Source organism: Chelonoidis abingdonii, chromosome 3 (assembly GCF_003597395.2).
Source record: "Chelonoidis abingdonii isolate Lonesome George chromosome 3, CheloAbing_2.0, whole genome shotgun sequence".
NCBI classification, from domain to species: Eukaryota; Metazoa; Chordata; order Testudines; family Testudinidae; genus Chelonoidis; species Chelonoidis abingdonii.
In genome coordinates, this window is record NC_133771.1 from 206,161,475 (window position 1) to 206,178,362 (window position 16,888).

Sequence of the window (16,888 nt, forward strand, 5' to 3'; positions counted from 1 at the left end):
CCCTGCTGTTTGTTCCTCTGAGTTTTTTAAAGGTCCAAAACAGGTGTAACAGAAATGGTGGTGGCTGGTGAGAGTGAGGCGTCAGCTAGCCAGGACTCCAGAGTTCTTCTCTTTAATCTCTGCCACTCTTGCTGCCCGTCTTGGCAAGTTCTTTCAATGGCTCTGTGGGTTAGGTTACAGACATGTAAGAGGATACTGGTGTACCTAGCAGATTTATAATTGTGAAACTTAATTTAGGCCCTGATCCATGTGAGTAAAGTTAATCATAAGCATGTTTGTAAATGTTTGTAGGTTTGGGGCCTTTGACTGTAGGCCCTTCAGGACAATGACTCTCTTCCAATGTGACAGCATCTATCACAATGGGGGCCTGATCTCAGCTGAGGCTACTGTGGTACAAATAAATGTAAGGTTGTTTAGAGTCTTAGATAAAGGTAGTATAAAAATTCAAAGTATTAGGAGGGGAGGAGTAAGGAATCAATTGTTGCAAGTGATTCAAAGGGATTTAATCATAAGAGAAATCTTAGAAGAAATGAAGCCTACACCATGTTTCCTGAGCTTCCAAACTTGTGCAGCAGATTATCTGAGGCCTCACTGATCCTGGCAGTGTTACACTGGCCATATTTTTGCATGGATGAGATATTCTTGAAAAATGTCTCCAGTGCAGTTGGCACAGATGAATGATATTTTCCACACAAGCTATGCGAGTCTTCCTGTTCAACTTCTATTTCTTCGGTGAAGGTAATTATTGTTGTCAGTGTGAGGAAAATCCCTCTGTCTGTGTCTCTTTGTTGAAATATTTTAGGGCAGGCAGATGATGAAGCACAACATTTTTTTGTTGTGACTGAGGATTTCCTCTTCAGGGCCTCACTTCTATGGTTTCTTGTTCTTCCCTAACATAAACTAAATGCTGGGAGGTGGGGGAGGGGGTGGATTTTATTCGTACTTACTTTGAAATGGGAAGTTCCCGGACCAGGTTGTCAGCGGGTGTAAATCAGCATCATTTCATTGATCCCAACAGAGCAACTTCGATTCACACACCACCTGAGGGTCTGGCTTTCTGAGTGTGTTCCATCTCCATGCGCGCATTGACATCACCAGAGGGAATGTGAAATCACCCATGTGTTTGGCTTCATTAGCATGGATGGCCATTGATAGAGCAGTCTGTCTACTACTGTTACCCAGGAACGCAAGCAATTCCTGTGCACCTGTAACATGCTGCTGGGGACACCCAGAACTGTGAGTCATGGTGTTCCCTTTCAGTCTCAGCAAGAGTGAGCTTTGCTGGAGGTTAGACTGTGTCAGCTCCCTGCCACACCAGTCTGTCTTCCTCACTAGCAAACTCCTTGAGGCTTTTCCAGTCGAAATCTTACCAGGCAGTAAAGTCAGTCACCTCCAGCCCTTGGATGTTTTTCTTCAATGCACAGCCTTTATCACTACATTCAAAGGAGATATTAAGTACACTGCTCTTTTAAAGACTCAGTACATTGCAGCTTATTAACTGAATTGGGGTAAACACACCCTCCCCTTCAAATACAACACAGTTGGTTTATAGTAAAACAAGTTTATCAACACAAGGACATAGGTGAAATGATGCCAAGTAGAAGGAATAAAGATAGAAATTGTTACAAACAGAAGTCAATATACGCCTTTTAATTGCTAAGACCTAACTTAACAAGCTACAGTCTCTGTCCAAGACTGTTTCCTCACCAATCTTTCTTTGCTAGCAATAGCTGGCTAATTCTGAGCCACGGTCCACACAGTCTCGAACATACTGGTTTTCCTTGTTTCCTTGGGTGGAGGATAATCCAAACTCTTTGTGTGTGTCCTTATAGCTTGATGTCTGCCTTCGTTTCAAGGGTCAGATTGATTTCCTGGGGTTCAGTCTCTTGTCTTATCCAGGGGGCTGACTCCATCTTGATGAAGGTTTTCCCTGTTGTGTGTTCCAATGTGATGCTTTCTGCTGCAATTTTACAACGTCAAGGTTCTCTTCTTGCAACCTCTGATACAAATGAATACCCCATTGAACTGGGCCTGCATCTGGTTTGATGTGTTGGCTTCTTTCCTTTGTCTTGAGAAAACATGTTTCTCAACTCCCGCTGACATGCCTGGTTTAAACACATTTTAGTCACAGACTTTAAAGCCTAATATCGGGGAGCATCCATAATTCCATGTTCAGCATTGTCACATACATTTCACAGGGATATTATTGGCCAGTGTGTTTTTTCTTTTTTTAATGATACCTCACAGGGCATATTTTTTATAACTCTTGTTGCAGTAGTATGTTGGGTGTGAGTACAGGGGGTGCCTAGAGTCACAGTGTAGCCTTGAGTGGGCTAGAGTTCTCTTCATTGCCCTTCTCCAGTGCCTAAAAAAACCCAACTCCCCCAGAAAAGCAGCTGGAGACCCAGAATTCAGTCTCTAAGAATTGCACAGGCTCAATCCCCCCACATTCAAGTCCCAAAAAGAACAAAGGAATGAACTTAACTAAATATCAACTTTATAAAATCTTATGCTAAAGAAACATCATAAATACTAACAATTTACTTTTTACAACATAACATGGCTATTTTATAATCCACATTATCTTCATATTATGCATGAATGTAAATAAAGAAAAATTAAATCTAAACAACTCAGTCCCCACAGAAACACTGTGAGAAGAAACTCGGCGTTCCCAAAAACTTAGGTTGAGTTCACCTAAGTCTCAGTTAGAGTCTGTGGTCACCAAATCTATACAATCTGCTGAGTCAGAAACAACATCTTCCCTCCACTTGCTTGTAGGAATCTTCAGCTGGAATCCATGCAGGTTCTTCCTCTTCCTCTGCTGAAATCAGTTATCCGGTCAGCTAACTGATTAACCACCCAGTTAAGTATTGCTTTCTGCTCCTGGGCTGAGCTTCTGCTGGACCTGGCACGTCTTGCCACACATGCTCAGGAGACAACTGATTTGGGATCGGGAAGGAATTTTCCCCTGGGTCAGATTGGCAGAGACCAGTGGGTTTTTTTTGCCTTCCACTGCAGCATGGGGCAGGGGTCACTTGAAGGTTTAAACTAGTGTAAGTGGTGAATTCTCTGTAACTTGAAGTCTTTTTAAGCCATGATTTGAGGACTTGAGTAACACAGCCAGAGATTAGGGGTCTATTAGAGGAGGGGGTGAGGTTCTGTTGCCTGCAGTGTTCAGGAGGTCAGATGAGATGATCACGATGATGCCTTCTGACCTCAAAGTCTGAGTCTGAGCCCACACAGGGCACATAGCCTTTGTAAAGCAGCTGCCCTGACTGCTTGCTCTCATTGAGTCTGAGTCCTGCTCCAGGGAACCTGTTGAGCATATCCCAAAGTACCACACCCAATTCCAGACACTTCTGGATGTGGAGTGCTAAATCTGCCTAACAACAATGACCCAGACATAACTCACTCCTATCTCCCTCCACTCCTGCTGCCCCTGGGACTGCTGCTCAGGTGATCCCTAGGGCCAGCTGCACTGGCTGTTGCTCGGGCAGTCCCTGGGGCCAGCTGCCTGGGGCTGCCTGAGCAGTGGCCGGTGTGTCTTGCTGTGGGGCCAGCTGCTTGGGTGGGAGGAGCCACGCTGGCTACTGCAGAAGTCAAGGAGGGTGCAGAAAGTCACAGAGTCAGTGACTTTCGTGACCTCCGTGACAGACACAGAGCCCTATCCATAGGTGATGGCTGCCTCTTTTAACAGATGATTGTATCAACTGATGTATATCTTGTCTCACTTGCTGTATTCCGTTTTTAACTTTATCATTTGAAATGCAGATTGAAAGGAGTTACCTGGCCCAACCCTCCCCAGAAGTCATTTGCCAAGTCATAGAACAGATAAGCTTCTTCCTATTTATAGCACTGCAAAATTTTCAGCAGCCAATGCACTCATAGTGCTCTGCATAATAAAACAGACTTCCTCACAGGGGGCAGCCTCACCTGTTTCGCCAACTGGCAGTTCATCAACTGTGCCCAGCTCAGCTGTGGCCTGCTCAGTGGAGCCGTCTACCACGGGAACTGAGATGAGCATTGCAGGAAGTGTGGCTACTCCAATGAGACCCTGCCCCACATCCTGTGCAGCTGCAAACCCCACCCCAGAGCCTGGCAGCTGTGCCACAATGCCATCCAGAACCAGCTGGTGAAGCCATCGCACCAATCCTGGGGGAGATCTCTGTGAACTGTGCCATACCCACTACCGACAGCCAGCTACGACCTGACATTGTCATCACCGACGAGGCCCAGAAAAGTTCATCCTTGTTGACGTCATGGTCTCCTTTGAGAACAGGACCCCCAGGGTTTTGCAAAGCCTGAGCTCGTACGCTGGAAAAGTACGCCCCCTTGGCTGACACCCTGAGAGCGAAGGGCTACTAGGTGCAGATGGATGCCCTGATCTTCGGAGCCCTGGGCGCCTGGGACCCCTGCAATGAGCATGTTCTGTGGACCTGCGGTGCCTCATGGTCTCAGACACCATCTGATGGTCCAGGGACTTCTACATCGAGCACATCACCAGTCACCAACAGTACTAGGAGGCGTGAGCTGGAGTGACATCGTTCTGAACATTAAATATCACCAAATGAGGCGTCAATCCATCCTCATAATCATATTCACTCATTATACTCCGCGCCCAAACATACCCATTATATGAACTTCATACCCTCATATCTCAATGTCTGTACTTTGACCCATCAACCTTTTACCTCCAATCGGGGTATTGCAGATTATGTATTCCTTATGCCATCTGATCTTAAACCGAACTTTGCACCCCTCGATAATCTGTACATTATTCCTTGATCGCCAGAAACTTCTATGCTTAAACTCTGTACCATTCTCTTTTTTTTAAACGTCATCTTAATAAAAATTTTAAATCTGGTAAAATAGGCATGAGTAACTTTAAAGAAAAATCAGTTTACACCCATCTGTTTTTTCACCAGTTTGCGTATTCAAGAAGTACAGCAGTTTTCAAAATCTGGATTTTAATGCGTGCTGCAAACTGCAGTTAGCAGCATATAACTTATTGCATACTCAGTGATCATTTCACACTCTGACCTTCCAATGATAATTCATGGAATTTCTGCATGTGAAATGAGTGCAGAGATCCATGTTTTGGGAGAGCGTCACAGTGCAGATAAGTACAAAGAAATTTTGCGATGAATTTTACCTGGTATGAAGGTCTTAACAATGTCACACCATTCACTGGGAGAAGGAATCATCGCTTTCCTAACACTTTTGCCATCAAATGAAAGAGAGCTCTTTTGTTTCCTTCAAGAAATTCCCATCAGTAGCTGGGCCAGTTCTGTCATCCTCATGCTCTCGTGTGTTTGCTTTGTTTCCAGATGGATTTCTGAAAATGGCATGAGATTGCCAAAATGTATCTGAAGACGCATATCATCAGTATGCACAAATTCTAAAGACTGCAACCCCTGGAGCTATGTATGATTTCATCAAAAGTGACTTTCCAGCCCTGCTGAAATCTTTCATGTCTCTTGTGAAATCTGCAGTGCTAAAGGAAACAGCTCAAGTGCCAGATTGTCATATATGCGCAGATACTTCCATGTATTAAAGGACCCACAATCTTATCAAATTAGGCAGATTGCTATTGTGTCCACTGAACTGCTACAAATATATAAGCAGGTTAGATTTTTTTTTAATTTAGCTCCCTGACAATAGCAGCCCTTAAGTTACTAAAGTTCTTATTAAAATAAAGACTCTATGGTATTGTTGCCAAATTCTGGTCTGTTGCATTGGTGTAACCCTCGTGGTGTCAATGGAGCTATTCTGGATTTACACTGGAGAGTAGAATTAGATTAATTGTGTGGGTTGTGGAGGACATCATAGAACTTCCTTTTTGAAAGAGGCAGAACTGTATGTTGTAGCCAGCTGAAGCTTTTTAAGGTGCTGTGAGAAGTCTCTAAGGTAAGACTAAGAACCAAGTGTTTGGTATATGAAGATCTTTGAGAAGTACAATAAGTAAAAACCATTATTGTTCTGATGTCTAAGGAACTCTCGGCTTCTGGCAGAAACCTGTGATCTCAAGCCTTGTCTGGAGGAGTATGAATGTAAAGCCAGGACAAAGTAATGGCAAGAGACATGAACTCAATTTTAAGATGGTAGCAGCTTTTGTTTTTCTTTCAGGCCCAGTGGGTTGCAGTCAATCCTCTCTCAGATGTCAGGCTCAATCCAAATGCTGCAGCCACAGCATAGGTAGCAGCAGCACCAGCTGTGTTCTTAGGATCCACTCTTTGGGGAGTGTAGTTTTCCAAAGTGGAGGCTGCTGGCTTAGTCCTACTGCAGAGCAGCAGCAAGTTTCTCTTCCTCCTCTTTCAGCAGGAGGACTGTCTGGAGCTCCCTTTGTACTTGGTGGGTCCTAATGAAATAACAAACCAGTCAGAGCTTCCTTGCTGTCATTGATGGGGAGCGAGAGTTCAGAAAATGCTGCCAAACCTGCAGCTGTGGGGGCAGCCCAGCCTCATTAGGAGGTGGCTGAGATGCTAATATGATGTTTTCTTCCCGGACTCCTGTGCTGCATGGCACAGGGTACAAGCTGCTGACTGACAGCTCTGTAACAGCCCTCGTTATTGCAGCCCTTGCTTATGGCACTTTCTAGATTTCATCCTCCTGTTTGATGGGAAACATGCTTATGCTACACGCTTGACTGGACCCAGTTCTGGACACATTCTCTGATGTGCTCCTCCATATCACCTGTGAGACAGGAACCAGCTACTGTGATGGTCTACGGGGAGGTCACCGACAGAATCTGGGATATCACTAGTGGGGAAAAGAGGACACAAGTTGGAGGGCTTTGCAGGGGTCCCCATATTTGCTTAGCAGGAGAGGAGCAGTCACAGACTTGGGAGTTGATGCATTGCAGTCATGTTTTTGTATTTGCCAGTTTTTTAACTGAAGGAAAGGGACAAACTGCACATGCCTGTAACCACTTCTAACTCAGCATTGATATGAATGGGGCTGGGGAGCAGAGTTTGCACCTTAGCAGAGGGGAAGCAGGAATGGATTTTCACCTTTGCTGTTACTGCTGTTTGGCTAAAGGCAATTTTCTGCCTCAACGGAACAGTAACCAAAGGAACAGATCTAAAGCTAAAATGGTCCTCCACATTGTGGATGCAGTTTTGTGCTTAGAAATGCAGGTATAGTTATTTGTACCCACAGTTATGCCCATTTAGAAAACTAACTGCCCTGTTTATAACAGGATTTAAAAGAGAACTAGATGAATTCATGGAGGATGGGACATTCATGGAGGATAGGTCCAACAATGGCTTTTAGCCAGGATAGGCAGAGATGGTGTCCCTAGCCTCTGTTTGCCAGAAGTTGGGAACAGGCGACAGGATGGATCACTTGATGATTACCTGTTCTGTTCATTCTCTCTGGGACCCCTGGCATTGGCCACTGTCGGAAGACAGGACACTGGGCTAGATGGTTTATTGGTCTAAGCTAGTATGGCTGTTCTTATGAATCTATACTTAATTGTAGGTGCAAAACTGTGCCAAGAATATCAGAGGCCAAGTTTGGGATCTGGCTAAAACACCAGGGCCCTATTATTCAATCTGTCTGATTATAGTGTACAAGGCTTTGCCAGGGTAAGCCAGCTCATGGCTGAGCTGTACAGCATTGCAAAAGAGAGAACTCCTCCTACAGGTGGCTCATAAGGGCTTTATTAGGCTCCAAGAAAATGCTTGTGAGGAACAAGCACGTTCTCTAGTCTTTCACCATATGCACACTTACCCTGTCTTTGTGCCTTCTCCGTGTGACTTCTGTGATTACAGTTAATGAAATGAAAGCTTAAGTTTCATCCCACAGAGAACAAAGTCTTCCTGGACGCAGGACTATCTGTTCTCATGCTATTCCAAGCCCTGGTACATTCCAGCAAGTCTCTTGGAACAAAAGTCTAAGAAATCTTGGTTTTGTGCTTTGCAAAGATCAGACCTTTCAAATGTACATCACTTTGAGGGCATGTCTACAGTAGAAGGGCCACATTGGTGCAGATGCATCGGTGCAGCTGCTCTGCCATAGAGGCTGTATGCTGATGGGAGAGCTCACTCCCATCGGCATAATTACTTCACCTCTGCCAGAGGCGGAAGCTATGTCAGCGGGAGCATGTCTCCCACCGACATAGCGCCAGTGTGGACAGAACTTAGGTCGCTGTAACTTGCATCAGTTGGGGGTATGTGTCTTATTCATACCCCTGAGCAATGCTGGGGATAGGCCTGTGGTTGACTGGGGTGTTATCTGACAATTAAACAGGTAACAAGACATTTTTATATCTTTAGTCCCTCCATGTATTCTAGTAATATTCGCTTATAATGACTGAATTGATGAATTACCATCCATCATCTATTTGATGCTAGATGGCCGATGTAACATGCTGCTATTTAGTTTAATAAATTTTAGGAATTCCATGGTGGTGAAAGAACTTCCATTATCGGATATAAACATTTCAGGTAACCCATGCTTACTACAACCGGTCCTTGATTTTTCTCTGGTGGGTTTGCTAATGAATGTGTTCATGGGGTCCCATTTGACGTGTGCCTCCACTAGTACTAAAAACATTTTTCCCAGGAATGGTCCAGCATAATCACTATGTGCTCTCCTCCAAAGCTTCTCTGTCCATTCCCAAGGATAGAGTGGAGCCACAGTAGGAGCTTTGGGACTCTCTTGAGAGAGAGAACAATATTGTACCTTATTCTCGATATCAGCAGCCATCTTTGGCCACCGCATCTAATTCCAGACTAACCCTTTCATGTTCACAGTACATCATTGTGTCTGATGGAGCTCATCCAGTATTACTTCATGTCCTTGCTTTGGAATGATGACTCATGTTCCCCATAATACACACCAATCTTGCACACTGATTTCACCATATCCCTTGTAATAATGCATGAGCTCCTGATCAGCTTTGGTCTGGGGGCCATGCCCTTAGCATAAACTCTCTAACCTTACTGGAACTTAGCATTACAAGTAAAATCATATACTAGCAGTCTCTGAAAGCGTATCGAGATAGTCCATTGGTAACACTCTCTCTTCATATGTGTTTGGTAAAGGAACACGGCTTAAAGCATCTGCATTTCACAGTGTCTTACCAACTTTGGCCTGGTGTAGAATAGACTATTCATAGTCCATTATTGTCATAGCTCATCTCAGGATTCTGGGTGCTGCCATTTGTGGAACAGCTTTCATCTCAATAAATAATCAGATCAACGGTTTGTGATAGCTGCAAATTGTAAACAGAACTTATATGTATATTTGTGAAACTTCTTCACCCAAAGATAACAGCTAATCCTTCTTGATCTAATATGTTCAGCAGAAGGCAGTGTCCAGGACACAAATGCAATTGGTTTCTCTGACCCATCCTCCCTCCACCAAGCTAAAACAGCGCTAGTTCCATAAAGAGATGTTGCACAAGTCAAGATTGGTTCTTTCTTAGCTTGATCACGGACCGGGACTGCAGCAAGAGTTTAAAATCCTGAAACATTTGTTCCTGAGCTGATTTCCAATTTAACCCTCTTTTTGAGTAGCATATACAGAGGCATTGGAAGTGTTGACAATGTTGGCAAAAACTTACTGTAATAATGCAGCAAGCGTAAGTAAGTGCTCAGCTTTGAAATATTCCTGAGTGCAGGGGCATCCCAAATTGCTTCAACTTTCTCTCGTTCTCTCTGGCTGTAGCCCCTGAGCTTTCACTTTATATCCCACTTCATGTGCCAGGAAGGAACAGTTATCCCTTTTTAGGCACAGACCCGCTTCTGTTAGCCTGTTAGCACTTCTGCTAAATGTTGTAAATGTTCTGTGTTTGTGGTACCTGTGTTTGTGGTACATGTGGAATCCCCTGACTCAATCCCCCAGGGTTTTTTTTGGAAAATAGCAGGGGCTGAGGACACGCCAAAAGGTAACTGATTGTGTTTAAACAGTCTTTTGTGAGTATTTACAGTGATGTGCTGCTTGGAATCTTCCTCCAGGATGATCTGTTGGTAGGTCCAGCTCATATCTGACTTTGTGAGTAGTCGCCGTCTGGCTAAAATTGCAAACAGATCCTCGGTTTTCGAACTGGGTACTGTTCTAATTGTGAGGTGACGACATTGCAGCCCTGAGCCTTCCATAGTAACTTTTGGGGAAAAAAATTGAGCCAATTTATTACTTGTGAAAAGTATTGGCTTGACAGTCACAGCATTGTTAGTAAGACCTGGGGATAGCGCTATTTTAATTAGGGTTGTAATATTTTAAATAAATGGTTATACCAGTACAGCCTGTAGTGTGGGTGCAGTTACACTGGTATAGAGGTACCTTATAACTTTGATAGCTTATTCTCCCTCCCAATATGGGATAGCTATGGCTGCGTAAAGCAGCTTTATAGCAATGTAACTGCGTTCACACTAGGAAGTTCTACTATTTTAACTATACGACAGTAGTTAGGCTTCCAGCTAGCAGTCTCCTGAAGTCCCCTAAATATATATTAGTAACCTGCTGAAGTTCTCTGTTTCTGCATACCATAGGCAACAGTAGTGCAAGTTACCCCACAAATGACCTACCAATAAGCCTCAGCCAGATATAGGTGGGACCACTAGAGGGCACTATGGTATCCTTGCTCATTCAGTCTTGGAGTTCTTGGGTGAATCTGTTTACATGGGACCAATTACGATTGTGCTTTTTGTGATGGGGATGCCTGTCTATGAGCAACTCAACTGGTACCATTGACCAGTCATCAGATAGTTAATGACATTTCCCCACTAATGTCTTGGGCAGGATTTGAAATGGTGACCGACAGGTAAAATCCTCCCTGATTGAACTAACCTCGTTATCTCTAGCTTGCTTGCTAGCATATATATACCTACCCCTGGAAATTTCCACTACCTGCGTCTGACGAAGTGGGTATTCACCCACTATAGCTCACGCTCCAAAACGTCTGTTAGTTTATAAGGTGCCACAGGATTCTCTGCTGCTTTTACAGATCCAGACTAACACGGCTACCCCTCTGATAGGTAAAAAGTTGTGGACTCAGACTCATTCTAGCAACCCCATGCAAAATGTTTCTTTACAGGAGTGCCAAAGCACTTTATCTCTTTTTTTTTTTTTTCCTTGTAAGACTAACAGGTAATTTAGCAATTGCTTCCTTTTTTTAATGTTAAACTTTCTTTTTATATTGTAACAATCAACAACATAGACTCTAGAACAAACATAGGACAAGCTAGGGCAAAGTAGATAATAGTGTCAGTGCAATACAAGAGGAGTAGTATGTATATGTGGCTGTATGGAAGGCAGGATAGTCTTGGAGTCAAAGCACAAGATTTGAGAGTTATATGTTATCTATTCTCTGTTAGACTCTTGTGTGACATGGGGCAAGTCTAACAACCTCAAGTTCCTTATTCACAAAACAGCTACTTCAGAGGGACATTGCAAAGCTTGATTCACAAATGTTTGTAAAGGGCTGTGAGGCCCTTGGAAGGAAGCTTCTGCAGAAGGGTAAACAACTGCAAAAGACAGACACTAGATTTTGTGCATTTTAATTTGTGGAAAATTAGCCTAAGACATAGTACAACTATTCTGAAAAGGAAAGATTCTAGTTCTTTAGAACCTTTATTTGTCTCATAACTGTTTTCCTGTGAAACAGTTGACACGATACTTGCTGATAGTTTTGTTCCCTTGTTTCCCTGAAGTTGACTTGAAATCCCTGGAAGCAATTTACAAGCTACTCTTGTTCCCTGCCAAAAGAAAAGAGAATGGAAAAAGTTTGCTTGTTGCTGTGTGGTAAGAGTAAAAATAACACATTGGATCCAGTCCTATTCTGGCTGAAGACGAGATGTTTTCCGTGGCATTGAGTGTGTGAAGGATCTGGCCCATTGTTTGTACGCAAGTTGTTTTTTACAGCACATAGAAAAAGAGAAATCTGGATGCTAATGCCATTTGCAGGTTGCTGTGTTTGAGTTGCCATGTCAGTCTATAACACATCTTATTTCTCGTAATGGAAAACATTAGTAAAGCAAATCATTACACACACACACACACACACACACACACACACACACACACACACACACACACACACACACACACACACACACACAAAAAGAGTGAAGAGTTCTCATTTGACACACTAGGTTAGTCCAGGGCCTCCTTTTTTCCAATATATGATGAAGACCCACACATCTGAATTTCTTCCATTATCTCCCAGTCCAAGCCATTCTTTTTTCATCATATACAGTTTCAAAAGAAAAGCGTTCAAGAATCTGAGATCAGTAGAGGTTTGTATCTATAAAAACCTCCCCTCTTCGCTGAATAACACAGAGCACTGGGAGCCGTGCTGTATTTATTCCAACACCGCTGTGAACTTGTCAAATCATGTTCTCCCTTTGTGATATACCCGAGGGTGACCATTAGCATCTTCCCGAGGGTGGAATGTTACGAAGGGTTCCAAGGCTGCTTGGACTCAGAAGAGGAAGGTGGAGAGAGGTGTGTGTGTCCTTGTGCAGATAGGTCTGTTCGAGACATACAGTTCTTAAGTTGACACAGTGATCAATAAAAAGCATCATAGTTTGATCTGTTTGGCTTCCTGTGTAGGGTGTCTCAGTAGATGAAGATCAGCTCTTCTCTTAGCTGTGCTTTCTTGATGCTGAACTGCTAATTTTTTTTTAAATTTTTTTAATTTTTTTTTTGTGCTCCTATTTACTTGTGCAGGACAAGGAAGTGGCAATCACTTCCAGCCAGGTGCTCTAAAGGAAGTCGCTGTGATAGGTCACACTTGTGAAGTGGGAGCTGCCAGCCACGCTAAGCCATGTGCTGATTCCTTCAAACTTGTAAGTGAAGCAGCACTGAACTCTGTGACCGGTTGGGTGTGAAACCTCCGAAGGCGGCAAGGTGCTGGAGGCCGTGGTGTTGGCAGGTTGGTAGGTGGCAGCTGAGTTAGCACTGAAGCAGTGCCCCAGCATGGTGGAGGGTATGCTGTCCTGGATAAGACATAAAATCAAAGTCCCAGCTACTTGCTGTGGCACTTCTTTGGCTTTGTACTAGACTTTGAATTAAAATTGCCCACAGTTGTTGCAGCTCCACTGGAAATAGCAGCAATGGGAGTGCGGGTGTACACAACATGGCAGCAGCTGTTGGCATTTTTTAGGAGTTAGACAACATGGTGGTTAAAATGCTGGCAGTTGGCCCACACTGGCAGTCCTGTAAATGGTCCAACATTGCCAATACCTGTGCCCCTGTCTACTCTGAAGTCCCTCTTAAAGACCCACATCTACCATGCCGTGGCTGGGGTCAATTGATCTGTATGTAAGTTGCCTATTGTTGTTCCCCTTCCCTGACCTCTGTCACTAGACTGTGAGCTCCTGGGGGTAGGAATTGTCATGAAGTGTTTGGAATGTACTTATCATTTATTAGTAATGGTGGGAATTTTTAAGGAAGATAGTCCACTGGAAGTGCAGTTGTAGTAGAAGCAGTGGCATTGTACAAAGGTCCCATTTTAACAGAGGCTGTATTCTCATTCTTCAGTTCCTCCCACAGGTTGTATTGGATGCGGTATTCACTGAACTCTCCGTTCATAGATTTTAAGGCCAGAAAGGACCATGTTGATCATCGAGTCTGACCTCCTGCGTAACACGTATCAAAGAACCTCACTTAGTAATTTCGGTATTGCACCTATAAGTTTGGTTTAAGCTATAGCTCATTTTTTAAAAAAGAGATCCGGTCTTGAGTTAGACTACAAGAGATGGAGATGAGTTGTTCCAACGAATTACACTTACTGTCAAAAACTGGCACTTAATTTCCTCTTCAAATTGTCTAGCTTCAGCTCCCATCCATTGGATCTGGTGCTAAAGCAGTTAACACACTCTCCTTCCTGTCTCTCTGTCCCCAATTTGCTGTTTCCCATGGCCAGATGAGGCAAGCATGATGCTGTTTTTAGTTAGGCTGGAGAAAGGGAATCACCCAAGTGTCCATGTAATTACAGGCGTATATTGCTAGCTGGTTCATCCAACTCAGTTATAACACGAACGAGTTGTGGTCACGCAGCAGCTTTCTTCACAACACATGGGCCCAATGAGCGTGTGCATCCACAGCCCCCACATGCCCTATCTGTGCATTCGTAACTCGCCCATAGAGGCTCAGGAGGGATATAGCACTTACAGAGCACAGGCGTAAGACAGCATCTGCAGCTGTGGGGCAGCGCTCTCCAGGATGTCCTGTCTCATGTTGAGGTGCTGGGAGGAAGGACGCCTGACTGGCCAAACCTGTTACCCAGGCACAGTTAAGGGAGTCCCATGCACCAATTAAAATACGTGTTCACCACCAATGTTAACCACTAACAAATATACAGTAGTTAAGAGCTGTGATGCAGACAAGGATTAAAACACCATTTTGGTTTCTTTGTGTCAAAAAGTTGAGATGCCTTTTTCTCCCTGTTTGCCTGTTGGCTGCCCCTCTCCGTAGGCTCGTCCATCGTTGCATAACTAACCAGCTGCGAAAGAAACGCACGGTCAGACCATGTTAGAACCAGGACTTCTTGCCTAGGAGGCCTGGCGGTGATGAGGGATCCATATCAAAACCTTATGAAGGAGACTTCCTTAGCCTACCCGTGATACGGACAGCAACGCCTTCCCTAAGTGCACCTTCCTCGGTACCTACCTGGTTCCTACTGACTTCCTTCCCTGTAAGGTGGCTCTGTTACAGGATGCTTGTCCAGGGCTGATCCTTTAAATTTGAGCAAGCCCTAAAATGGCCATTTTTGACATGAGCTACCATCTCCACATCCTTCGACTTAGTGAGTTGTCTTTAGAGTCACCAGACAGCAAGTGTGAAAAATCAGGACGGGGTGGGGGGGTAATAGGAGCCTATATATGAAAAAGACCCAAAAATCAGGACTGTCCCTATAAAATCAGGACATCTGGTCACCCTAGTTGTCTTAACTCCTGCTATGTTTTCTCCTTTCTCATTCCTGAGCTGATTCTCACATAGGTTTTCACCATGGTTACAGTATGGTTGCCTAGCATAGCTATGAGTGTGTGCTCTGATCCCACAGGTAGGAGAATGATAGCTGTGCTTCACAATGGCTATTTTTGTAGTGTGGCTGGAGGGGCCTTACTGGGAGCCATTCTGTCTAGCTAGATGCGCATAAAGGATAGAGCAGAAAGGGAGAAAATGGAAGATATGAGTGTGCTGTGTATTAGCCCTTTGGAAGCTAGCACTGGATTCCATTTTAAGAACATTTCCCAAAGAAAAAAACCTGGTACCTGTGCTTAGATGAATGAAGGCCCAACAAACACACAGTGGGAACATTCATTGCTGCTTAATGCAGCAGTCTTATGACATTATCAGAATGTGTGAAATGTCCCCTGTCATTCCCCTGACACGTCTCAGTGCAGTGCAGCAGCTGGAATGTCTTCACGTGGGAGGGGAAGAGACTTCGTGCTAAGCCTCTTGTGACAGGGGCCATCACGGGGTAACAGGAGTCTTGACACCCATTAGTTAACTGAGCGCCGAATTCTGCCTTTTCTCCCTTTGACTTGAAGGCTGTGGTGTGAGAGTGGAATTTGGAGTCCCACTGAATCTGTTGCTCAGGCAGCTGTCAGAAGCCTGGAGAGGAGCAGCCCTGTCATACAATGACGGAAGCTAGGCTGCCTGCTCTAGTGCCCTGCTGCTGTTAGGGAGCAGGCTGAGGGAACACCATCTCACCCAGCATAGGGGACTCCCCGGAGCGCCCCTCTCTGAAACAGGACTAAGCCCTAACATACCCAGGTATCTGTCTGTAGCTATACGCCCATATTTGGCAGTTACCGTTTCACAAGGCAGAACACAGACCACAATGTTTGAATTGTATATTCTGTAGCAGGGGCTAATTTTGCATCAGGCATTTATCTATCATCTGAAATATCTTTTGTCACGGGTACTGATGAAGTCCTTACAGTTCTGCCTGCCTGTCCAAGGCAAGAAGACTAGACTCACTGTTTACCAGCATGCTTCCTGAAGAGAGAGAGAGACTGTTGTGTCTCAAGCACAAAGAGGCTGGACTCCTCTCACCTAAAACGGGGCAGAAGGCAACAGCTGGGACAGTGGAGGAGGCACAATAGCTCTGGAGTGAGGTAAGGGGTACTCACTGGGTCTAGCCTATATAGAATCTGGTTTTCTAATGCAGCTTTACTAACATCCACCCGCAGTTTGAGTTGTGTGTTTCCTAGGTGTACGTAGGGGAGCTGGAACGCTGTGCTTCTTTGGACCTAGTTACTTTGCAAGGTTGAAAAACCCCAAAGAGTTCATCACACCATTTCAGACCAGGTCTGGCTAGCCAGACTCCTGCTGGGTAGCACCTTATTCCAAGCCAGGTTGTGACGTTGTGGCTGGGCAATGGCCCTTTACTCTCTTGCATCCACTACCTGGATTCAAGAGGAAGGAGGGAGAATGTCCTCTGTGGAGGTGTGGGATGGAATGAGGAGTAGGTGGAACCTTGGTTGGCCAATGAACTGGCTGGTGTAGCTACACCAGCATGCTGGGGAGATACACAGCACAAAGTAAAGGACTAGGAAAGGGAACTTCCCTACTGCTAGGGTGACCAGATGTCCCAATTTTATAGGGACAGTCCCGATTTTGGGGTCTTTTTCTTATATAGGCTCCTATTACCACCCACCCCCGTCCTGATTTTTCACACTTGCTGTCTAGTCACCCTACCTACTGCCTCCCTCCAAAGCAGGGGAAAATGGGCAGTCACAATCTGCCTTCCTGTTTGTTCCAGGGCCAGCACAACACTGCTCTGCAGTTTGCTTGGAGCTTGTTGTAAAGCCATCACAGAGCCCTCCACAAGCAGGGAGCGAAGTCAGCGGTGCTACTCCTGGAGCAACGTGTAGGCCAACATGAGTAAAGGTATCAAAATTAATCCTGTAATAAGTAGTGACTCTGG